Consider the following 10,917-nt stretch of genomic DNA (forward strand, 5'->3'; position numbering starts at 1 on the left):
ATTCACAATGCCTATAGAGATTACAAATATGCTGATATAATTATCCATCACAAAATACGTCAGGTTTGCCATTTGGGGAAATAAACTAGAAAATTTATTAAGATACCAAAAGACTGCGTCCCAAAACCAGAAAGTGAAAGCCATCAGAGTAGTTATGATATTGGCACAGGTAGATAAAGTAGAAAGCACCCACATTTTCAAGCCTTTAAAACAGAACAGGCTACCTCAGGCAAAGGTCCTCCTCTCCCCACTCACAGCAACCACCCAGCGTCCTGGAAGAGCGCTCCCAGCAGCTCCGGCCCCCGGCAGTCCCCAGCAGGAGTCCCAACTCAAAAAAAAAAAAAAAAAGGCAACCGCCGCCAACTGCCAACCGCAGGACCGTTAGCTCGGCTTTTCACTTTCTCTTGCTCTGCTATGTCAGCACGTCCATGGGGCATGGGAGATCTTTAAATCCCATAACCCTTACAGGGCAGCACCCATAATAGTGGGCATGATCTAGAAGAAGATCCAGCAAAAAAAGGCTGAGGAGTTATCTGAAAGGCAGGAGAACTAGGAGAGGATAGTGTGTCAAAAACCTAGCAAAGATAGTTTATCAAGGAGGAGAGGGTAATCAACAGCATCCAAGGCTGAGGTCAAGAAGGATTAGATTTGAAGTCAGAAAGATCTGAGTTCAAATCCTAAGACACTTAGCTGTGTGACCCTGGGCAAGTCACTTAATTTCTCTTAGAGAATATAATGAGAGTTTCTAGAGCTGTAGAATAGAGATATTCATAGCACCTACCTGACAAGGCTTTTATGAGCTCTATAAATGTTAGCCATTATTATTACTACTACTATTATTATAAATGAGGAAATCAAATCACAGAGAAGGGAAGTGACTTGCTTGAGGTCACAGAGGCAGTAAGTAGAAAAGCTTGAATTTGAACCCAGATCCATTGACTCCAAATCCAGTACTCTTGCCTCTTCTAAAAAAAAATGGAAAAAAATATATCAGCATGCCACTGAGGGAACTAAGTATTAAGGCGAATGAGTGAAATGGCCATGGTCACACAGAGATTTAAGTTTCAGATGTAGCATTTTAACAAGAGTCTTTCTGACTCTATTGTTCTATCTCCTATGAGAGCTGACTCCCTTGATTTGTGGATCAGGTCACTGTCCATCCTCTTCTTATCTAATCATTCCAAACCTCAGATTCCTCCTCTCTAAAAAAGAGGCTAATTATAATTCCTGTACTTCATCGGGATTATTTTGATAGAGTTCATATGGATTGTTGGAGTTTCAGGGTTGTGGTCTAATACTCTGAGCTTTGCCACCTCACAAGATTGTTTTCTCCTTCGTGGTTCAGAATTGAAACCTTTCCTTATTATTATCAAGTTCACTATGGCTGAGAAATTTCTACATCCCTTCCTGCTGTGCCAGTGTTCTTTCTTCTTCCTCTAGGTCCCTAGCCTTAGCCCTACTGTTATCCCAATTCCACTATCCCTGAAAGTCCTGACTCACACAGATATTTCCACTCAACATTTGTAACCTTGTCCAGTTAACAAAATACCTTATTAAGTGCTGACATTCTGCTGCCTTGGAGTTCTTTGGCTGGGGGAAACACTGCTCAGGGAATCTTGCCCTTGTCCTTAACCTATCCCTGGTCATTCTTCTTAGAGAAGAATGTTCTTTTGTGAATCCTCCTCAAAATTCTCTAGCCTCAAAAGCCTATGGAAACTAAGAGAATTGTTTCTTTAAGTCCTCTGACCATAGAAACTTACAAGGAGATGGACACAAACAATTCCATTCTTGAGTTCAGAATTGGTTCTGGGGGTGGCTAGGTGGTGCTGTGAATAGAGTACTGGCCCTGGAGTCAGGAGGACCTGAGTTCAAATCCAGCCTCAGACACTTAACACTTACTAGCCATGTGACCTTGGGCAAGTCACTTAACCCCAATGCTCTGCAAAAAAGAAAAGAATTGGTTCTACCCCCAGGACAGGTGGTAGCTTGAATCCTTTCAGAAATATTGTGAAGCTGCAGCAATATCTTCATTGTTTAGTAACCTCTTGCACTGAGAGCTAGGTCTTCGATGCTGGGAGTGCAATTAAGATAGTGATACACCAAGAGGTAGCCTAGGGACTCAAGCTAGGTCTCAGCAGATGTGTCCATACCTCAGTAGAAACATTACCAGCCTAAACTTTGGTATTCATTTTTGTAACTTCTGGTAGGATTTTCCAGTTCTGGGAGGGAGGTGATGAAGCTCCAAGGATCGCAGGGGTTGATGGTACACTAAACAAGTATACAAAAACACCTGAGGGAGAAATTAAAGTACCAATTTATTCATTTACACTGATAAATAACAGTCAATGTCAATGGGTCACGACTTTTCAGAAGTTTTCACTGGATCTTAAAGTTAGAGTCAAGAAGGAACTTTATTTATTTTTGAGGGCAATTGGGGTTAAGTGACTTGCCCAAGGTCACATGGCTAGTAATTGTGTCATGTGTCTGAGGCTGGATTTGAACTCAGGTCCTCTTGACTCCAGGACCAGTGTTCTATTCACTGCACCACCCAGCCACCCCAAAAAGGAACTTTAGAGGTAAATGAGTCCAACCTCTTCTATTTGCTGATGAGGAAATGAAGACACAACACATATAGACCCAGAGTTACATGGTTGGCATTAAGTCAGTCAGCTATCATTGATTTAGGATCTACTCTGTGCCAGGCACTGTATTAAGCCCTAGGATACAAAGAAAGGGGGAGAAAACCATCCCTGCTCTCAAGGATCTCACAGTCTAATATATCTGAGGTGGGATTTGAACTCAGGCTTTCCTGACTCCAGTTTCAGAAATACAACCATTAAGCCACAACAATTTCATGAGTATATGATGAGAGAGAGCAAAGGGAGTTCTTCAGAGGGCACTTCTTTTTAAGCCCCTACATCCTGGTGCCTCCTCCACCTGCCGAGTGCTGGGGAATACTTGTCTTGGTCAGTCTGGACAATCTCTTTGCCCGACAGTGTTAGACATATGCAGAAAAGGACTTGGTGTCTGGGACTTGTGTCCCCAAGGCCATGCGACCAAATGACAGCCCACCATTATGACCAAATGAGCCTCTTCGATGCAGTTGGAGAGGCCACTCTAGCTTTATTAACAACAGTTTACAAACCATTTCTTAATGCCTTCTACCTGTGAATTTTGCACAATAAGATCAAAAGATTCTACCCATGGGAACAGAGCTGATTGAGACATTCTGTTTGACCTCAGAAAGCCTAACTAGAACACAGGTTATGAGTGATATAGGGAGGCAAATTTTAATACCATGTGAATAAAAATTCTTATTCCTGAGAACATGGGATGGGCCGCTTAGGTGAGGAAAGAAACAGAGGGAGGAGGGATAGTGAGCTAGCTCTCCATCATTGAAGGCATTCACATGGCAGCTGACTGACAGCTTGCCCCCCGAAATGGAGAAGGGCATTCTGCTTCAGGACCAGGTGGGACTAGATAGCTACGGCTCTTTCTTCCAACTCTTGCATCCTATTATTTTGTGAGGTAGGTTTGACATCAATGGAAGAAAAGACTTGTCTTTGGGGAAACAGCTTGGTAGCAGTCTTGTCCTTAGCTGAAGCAACACCTCCAAGCCTGGCAGCTCTCAGGGAGCTGGAATGGGCTGCATAGCACTTCCAAAGGATTGTAGGAGTATCCTGAAATAGATTTCAAATACTGCATGATTCAAAAGGTGGCAGCCCTCCCCCCTCCAAAAAAGGGAAATGCTTTGAAAATATTATCTTTCTCTCTCAGCTGGGTGTTGGTAGCACAGTGAGAATATTTGAGCAGTTCATCATTGGAGCTGAAAGACCTCAGGTTATCTTTGGAAGAAAAAGCGATGTGGGTATCCTGTCCCAAAATTAGGATGATTTGTAGGTTTTGAGACTCCCTAATATGATATCAGAGGTAGAAAGAACCTGACCCACTTCAAGTTTGATCCCCTCATTTTCCAGATGAAGAAAGTGAGTCCTAGAAAGGGGAAGTATCTTATACAAGATCATCAATCTTCAGTTCCCTTCCTTCACCCTTTCTTTTCTATGACCCCTCTTCCCATAAAGGATAATGCCTTTGTTCTGGGTTTGGCAGCTAAAAGCTTGCTCATAGGAGCTTTAGTGAATAGAGAAATGGTAAACTGGGCCTCCCAGGTTTCTAGCTGCAGCTCTGGGACTAATCCAGATAGATCTGTATCTAATCCAATAAGCATTTATTAAATAACTATCACGTGTAAGCTACTGTGCTAGGGACTAGGGAAATAGACAAAAGGGTGCCTGACCTTGAGAATTTTGCATTCTACTGGGGTCCTATGATGATGCAGGGTTGGCCTGCCCCCTGGTGCCAGATTCTCTACCAACATTTCTTTTCCCAGGAACTTCTAGTTGAAAGCAGAAGCTACCTACTCTTTATTAAAAAGAAGAAAGGGTATCACCATCTCTTTCTTAGCTTAGAACACAGAGGTTTCAATTTCATGTCTTTATATTACTGGCATGACACAAAGGGAGAAGCTCTTAGCTGTTTTTTCTTCTTAAGGAGAGAAATTTATAGGATAACAGGTCTGAAGGAGCCTTAGAGTCTCATCTAAAGCTCATCATACAGATGAGGAAACTGAGGCACAGAAGGGTAAAAAGACTTGCCCAAAGTCAAGAGAGTAGTAAATAGCAGAACCAGGATTTAAATCTTCTAATGACTCTAGCTTTGGGACTTTTAAGTTCAGCATTTTCCCCATTGCACCAAATTGATTAGTTCTCAGTCTTAGCTGTGTGGGACTTTTTTTTTTTCCAAGAGTATACTTCCCCGTAGAAGCCAAGGTCCTTTGCACCACAAAATAGACAGTCAATTAACTAGAGTTCATTTAAAAGTAAGCTTGTTTTTAATCTACTGTGTTTTGTGTTAAATTGCAGTTTACTGTCCCAGACAACTATCTGACTTAAGGTAAGAAAGCATTTGTCTTTCCCAATAAATACCTTATGGAGTGCTCTTATCTCAACTACCATCTTTTATGTAGGAGTGGGCACTATCAAAGAAACAACCATAAGAGTTATTGGATCTCAGGACCCTTGTATCTCCCCCCAATGCTCCAAGACCCTTTGATTTCTTATACAAATGAAAGAAAAGGGTAAAGGTAAGAAGAAAAACTCATTTCAAATTACTGCCTTTATGAATTTTAACAAACCTCTTTCTGGGCTTATGGAAAATGCCAGTGATCCCTAGTGTTCAGAGGTTAAAGATAGTGGATCAAGAGTTCTGAGCTGTGATTGAATCCAGCATCAAATGTGGTGAGACCACAGAAATACTTATTAAACTCCAATTACATACTAACGGCTGGAAATACGATGGGGAAAACCAAAACAAAACAAAACATGGCCTCTGCCCTCCAGGAGTTTACATTCTATCAGGGAGATGGAAACCAAGAGAATGGAATATGAGCAAGACAAAAAGGATTCTATCCTGAATGGAGAGATTCTTGGGAACTGATAAGTTGGGAGTAAAAAATAAGTGGGAACAAATTATGGAGGGCATTGTCATTGTGGAAGAAAGGAATGTGAACTTCATAGTATTAGCAATGAGGATCGAGGAAGATCCAAGAGTTTGGGAAGAGGCCTGGGATGGGTACCAAGGTAAGAGTGAAACTGAAAGGGAAAAGGAAAGGGAGCAGCCTGTGGGTGCACCTAGTTAGATGAGAATGAAGGAAAGCTGCAACACAGTCCATTGCTACCTGCCCCACCTTGCTGCCAGGATTTGAAAATATATTGATTCCTTGTTTTGAAAACTGCTTTTCTTAATGCTTTGTATTCAAAGGTCACTGCTTGATGGATATGGCGATTTCTTTTTAATTCAATATAGTACAGCTTAACTGCTATACTATAAAATTAAATATAGGCTCAGTGCTTTCTCTTAGGTCACACATGAGACTCTAATTTCCCCTGTCACTCTTCTCAGAGCTGCTATGACAAAGCAAACCAGGGTCTAGCAGAGAAAATGGCCATCTTTCTAATCCTTTCCATACACACTCCAAGTGAGTTTTGTATTTGCTTTTGTTTTTAAATCTATTCTCTCTTAGGTCCATATTAGAAGTCTAGGGCCATTATAAACTTGAATCTGGGAAGAAGAATTGGATAAGTACACAAAGGAAACAGAACTCTGAGCCTCCAATTCTAGTAGCAGGGATGGCATTTCTGCACCATATAATACACCAAGAGACAAATGCTGCCCAACCTGAATAGATGATAGAATCAAGTATCTAGAACAGGAAAGGACCTCAGAGGCCATTTGTTCAACCTCCTCATCTCACAGATGAGGCCAAGGGGTTTTAAATGACTTGCCCAAGGTCACATAGGGAGCAAACATCAGAAGTGTTGGCCATGGTTGAGAAAGAACTAAAAGGAAGGCCTTCTTTCCCCCACTTAAAGCTCTTTTGGTCTGAAATTTACAAAAGACAAAAGGACCTTTCTAGAAACATTTACTTGGGGCCACAAGATTTAGAATTATGAAATGTCAGATCTGAAAGGGCCCTTAGAAACCTTCTGGTTTAATTGATTTTATGTTTTGGAGAGAGAGGAGAGATCCAAGGTCATAAAATAAAAACAAATAGAAAAATGCTTTACCCAAGTAAATCTTTAAAACACAGGTTTATACCCACATTTATTTTGTGCATATTTTAATTGTATAAAATATTTTTTCTATTCACAATGAGGCAGTGTGATTCTAAAGCAGAGTTGCCTTCAGATTTCTGCATTTTAATTTAATAATTCATTAGATTCCCTGGAGGATTGACTTCCCCCTTTTATTAGCTTGCTTTATTAAATAATTTAAATTGTAGAAAACAGACAAAAATCAGTAACCAAAAGATAGAGAAAAAATTACCAGAAAAACAAAAATTAATATAAAACTAAGTGAAAATGGCTTGAATTTCAATGAGTTACAAAATGAAATTTTGAAATACATCAATGTATTTCATACAATAAACCCATTTTCATGCCAAAATACAAAAATAATCTTTACAGTGACTTCTTAATTTCAGTTTATCCTATAACTTCAAAGTAAATCAAAGTCAATAATATCAAATAAAGCTGAATTAAAGTCCTAAAATATAAAAAAAATTAGACAAGGATTTTATATGATAGTGAATGGAACAGCTTTTCAATGGAACTGTTAATTTCCTGAGTGTGGATACTACCTTAATGAAAATCTCAAGTCAACCATGTCTCATCAAAGGTATATTAAAAGATGGGATTTGTGTCTGTAATTATTTTGGAATAATTATTCTATAAAATTTTCATGAGTTCTGTAAATAAAATAAACAAAATTCTGTACAATTTTCATAAATGTCATATAGCTCTTCTTCCTATTCGATCCTGTTCTACCATAGTGACAACAGAAGTAGAGAAATCAATGGAAGAGATAGCCTTGGGACTATTCCGTCTTCAATCAAGGAGACATTTCATAGATTATCTACATCATGGAATCTCAGAAGTTTAGGATTAGAGGAAACTTTAGAGATTATCTAATGCCTGAAATCTCTCTCCAACATCGCCAAAAAGTCATCATCTAGTGTCCACATAGTGGGCACTTAATAAATATTTATTGACTGACTATTGACTCCATTTGAATGTCTCTAGTGATGTGGAACTCTGTAGCTGGGGGAATGAACTAAGAATTGGGGAAGAGGTTTCTTTAGATGTCAACAGATGTGAGTTTCAGGGTGATGGGGTTTCCAGATTTAGTATGGTCTTCAGAAAAAGAGGAATGGAAACGTATGAACAAACACTTGTATTCCTCATTTCCACCCCCATGCTATGCTATTGAGACAGAAAAATCTGGGTATTGGGGTCACTATTTATTGGCTATTCCCAGAACATAGAAAGTCACTGATCTTTGACAAACTCACACTCTGAATGTCTCCAAGTTCTATTAGTACTTAACTATGGAGACTTGAATTCAATATGATATTTACCGATAATTATCTGGTATTATTTACTTCTTTTTACTTTGCAATTCCATGATAAAGTTAAGAAGTTGGTCTAAAAGTTATCTATATCTTTTGGCATGAATTGGGTTTCCTGTATATGTGAATGGTTTTTAAAATTTCATTTTATAACTCTTTTAATTGTAAATTCAGGTGCATTGCCTTACTCAGATACTCCCTTCATGATCAGGACGTGGCCTAAAAAAGCTATAGATAGACGGACATCACGGCCTTTGAAAAGAGACTAATCAAATCCTCATCTGGGATCTGATCTCAGATTTTGTTTACTATTTTCATAGCCCATATAAACTCAGAGAATCCTAATCCTGATTCCCACTGTCACAGACATGTCTTGGAGCCAGACTGTCTCTGCCTCTGACTTTTTCTCTTCTGTCTCTGCCTCTGTCTCTCTCTGTTCTAGGATGTACCTGAGAAATTGGGGGTGATTTTCTAATGTTATAAATTTGAGCTACCACTGGCTTTCCTCCACCCTAAAGCTTTTCAGCTAAGAAATATTTTAGTCATAAGCTTTAGGTAGCTTTTAGGAAGAGATATTTATGAAGATGGTATAGTAAGAACAATTGGAACAAATATCCTCCCAAAGTCCATGACACCCCTTTCTCACACGTATATACAGGGTCTAGGGAAAGTGGGCTCAGATTTATGTGGCAAAGAGATAACTCACAGCTCCTTTCTGTGAAGCCTTTTTTCCCTTGGTGAGTCACTCAAAAATTTCCACTTTGGGTCTAATATATTTCTGTTAGCTTATTTGTCTTATCTTTTTTTTTCTTGGTTCTTTATGGAGTGTTGAATCTATGTCCAGTCTTTCCTTGATTTTCAATGCAAACACTGCCACCAACTGATGGCTGAATATCACTAGCACACAGATATAAGAATGGGAAGGCCAACAGCATCCAAACTCCTTGAAATTCAAATGATCTTCATCCAGCTAAGATGTTGTACTGTAATGCCAAGGAAAGGCAACTTCCCAAGGTTCAAAATACCAGCATTGGTGCTCTCCATTTTATTCAGTGGCAAATTAAGAACAGAGAAGGTCAAAACATGACATCATTCCAAATACAGCATTTACTAAGTGTGATTAAATAATCTCCAAGCACTACCCCACCCCAGGACCTTCCAATCATTCAATCAATTACAAAGTCCCTGTTCTAAATACTACTCCACCCCTAGGCTGTACCTTCATTTAGTCCATCACAAAACCCCTCTTCTCAAATGGAGATTAGTTTCCAAACATAAGTAAAGTACATTCATTTGTTCAACCATAGAACACAAAAAGGTCAAAAGTTCCCCACCCCTGGATCACAATTGAATCTACCCCAGAGTTACATCAAGTTTAAGCACAGCACTTAATACCCAAATGAAGGTCTTTTCTTCATCTTGACAGGAGGCAAGTTCTGAGCAATCTTAGTTCCTGGGGAGACAAGGCTTAGCAAGGCCACAAGATACATTGCCAGTCCCTTCATTAATTCATCCTCTGTCTGTAGAACAGTCCTAGAACCCCTGAAAACATTAGCAAAACCCTCTCCCAGGATTTCTGTAAACATACAACAAGAAAATCCTTCTTCAGGGCTTCTGAACCAACAGAAAGGTTCCCAGACCCCTGCAACAACAGCACTGTCCTTCACCAGTGGACAGTATTCACTCTCTGTCTGCAGGACAGTCTCAGTAGCTCTGAACCAACAGAAAGGTTCCTAGACCCCTGCAACAACAGAACTGCCCTTCACCAGTGGACAGTATTCACTCTCTGTCTGCAGGACAGTCTCAGGGCTTCTTAACCAAAAGCCAGGTTCCAGGACTTCTTCAACAACAGGGCTGTCTTTCACCAGTGGACAAATCTGGCAAAAGAACATCAAAACAAACAGACAAAGTACCAGCAAAGCAGCCATGTCTCCTCAGTCCTTGGCAGCTCAGGGGGAAGGTCTCAAAAGTCCAGGGCAATTCAAAGTGGCCACCAGCAATTCTCTTAGTCTCTCTCTCTGCCTCCACGAGGTGCTGCTTCCAAAAAAAGTTCTTCTGCCTCTCTCTTGTGTCTCCAAATCTACATCACCAGCTCCTCCCAGTTCAGGGCTCTCTTTTCACATCAACAAGTCCATCCCACAGGTGGGATTAACAAGCTCTGGGTTTTAACACAATCAATTTGAAAAACCAAGCCAATACAGGGGAATCTTTAAATGCCATTACTATCACAGATGTGAGGGTCAGCAGTAGGAAAGAGACCTAGATCGAAGCCAAAGCTAAGGTCTCTTTTTGCCCCCAACCTCCCCACCCCCAAATCTAGTATTTCCCTCTCAAGGGTTTTCCAAAAATCCCCCTTTCTCTTGGCTTGCTACTCACTGGAACTCCTTGATTCCAGCTAACTAGATATTTTTATATAGGATTCAATGAAAGTATTGAGATCCCTCAGCTAATTGGAACAGATTTCCCATATGACATTATTTCACTTTACCCAATGTCTTTCAAAGACTTTCAAGACTGTGACTAAGGACAATTGATTGACCATCTTATTACCTTAAGGAGGTGGAATAACTTTATTGATTTACTGAATTGACCTGCCCTTACACTTTTGTGAGATTCAACAATCACTGAACCTCAGTTTCTCCATCTATACACTGAGGTACTTGAACTAGATAAGCTCTAAACTCCCTTTGAGACCTAAATATATTAACTTATGACCTGTAGTACTTATTCAAAGAAAAAAATTATATATATATATATATAAATAAATATATATATATATATATATATATATATATATATATACAGAGAGAGAGATGTAGGGATAATGTATATTGAATAATTTTAACTTTGAGATGCAACAAATAATTTGACAAATTTATAAGAAATATTCATAGTAATACAAAGAGAAAGAGACAAATTGTAATGAGGAGGAGGAAGGGAAGGAGGTTTCA

This window comes from Petaurus breviceps, unplaced genomic scaffold (genome assembly GCF_028583685.1).
Source record: "Petaurus breviceps papuanus isolate PSGF00001 unplaced genomic scaffold, PetGlider_PUasm1.0 90825, whole genome shotgun sequence".
NCBI classification, from domain to species: domain Eukaryota; kingdom Metazoa; phylum Chordata; class Mammalia; order Diprotodontia; family Petauridae; genus Petaurus; species Petaurus breviceps.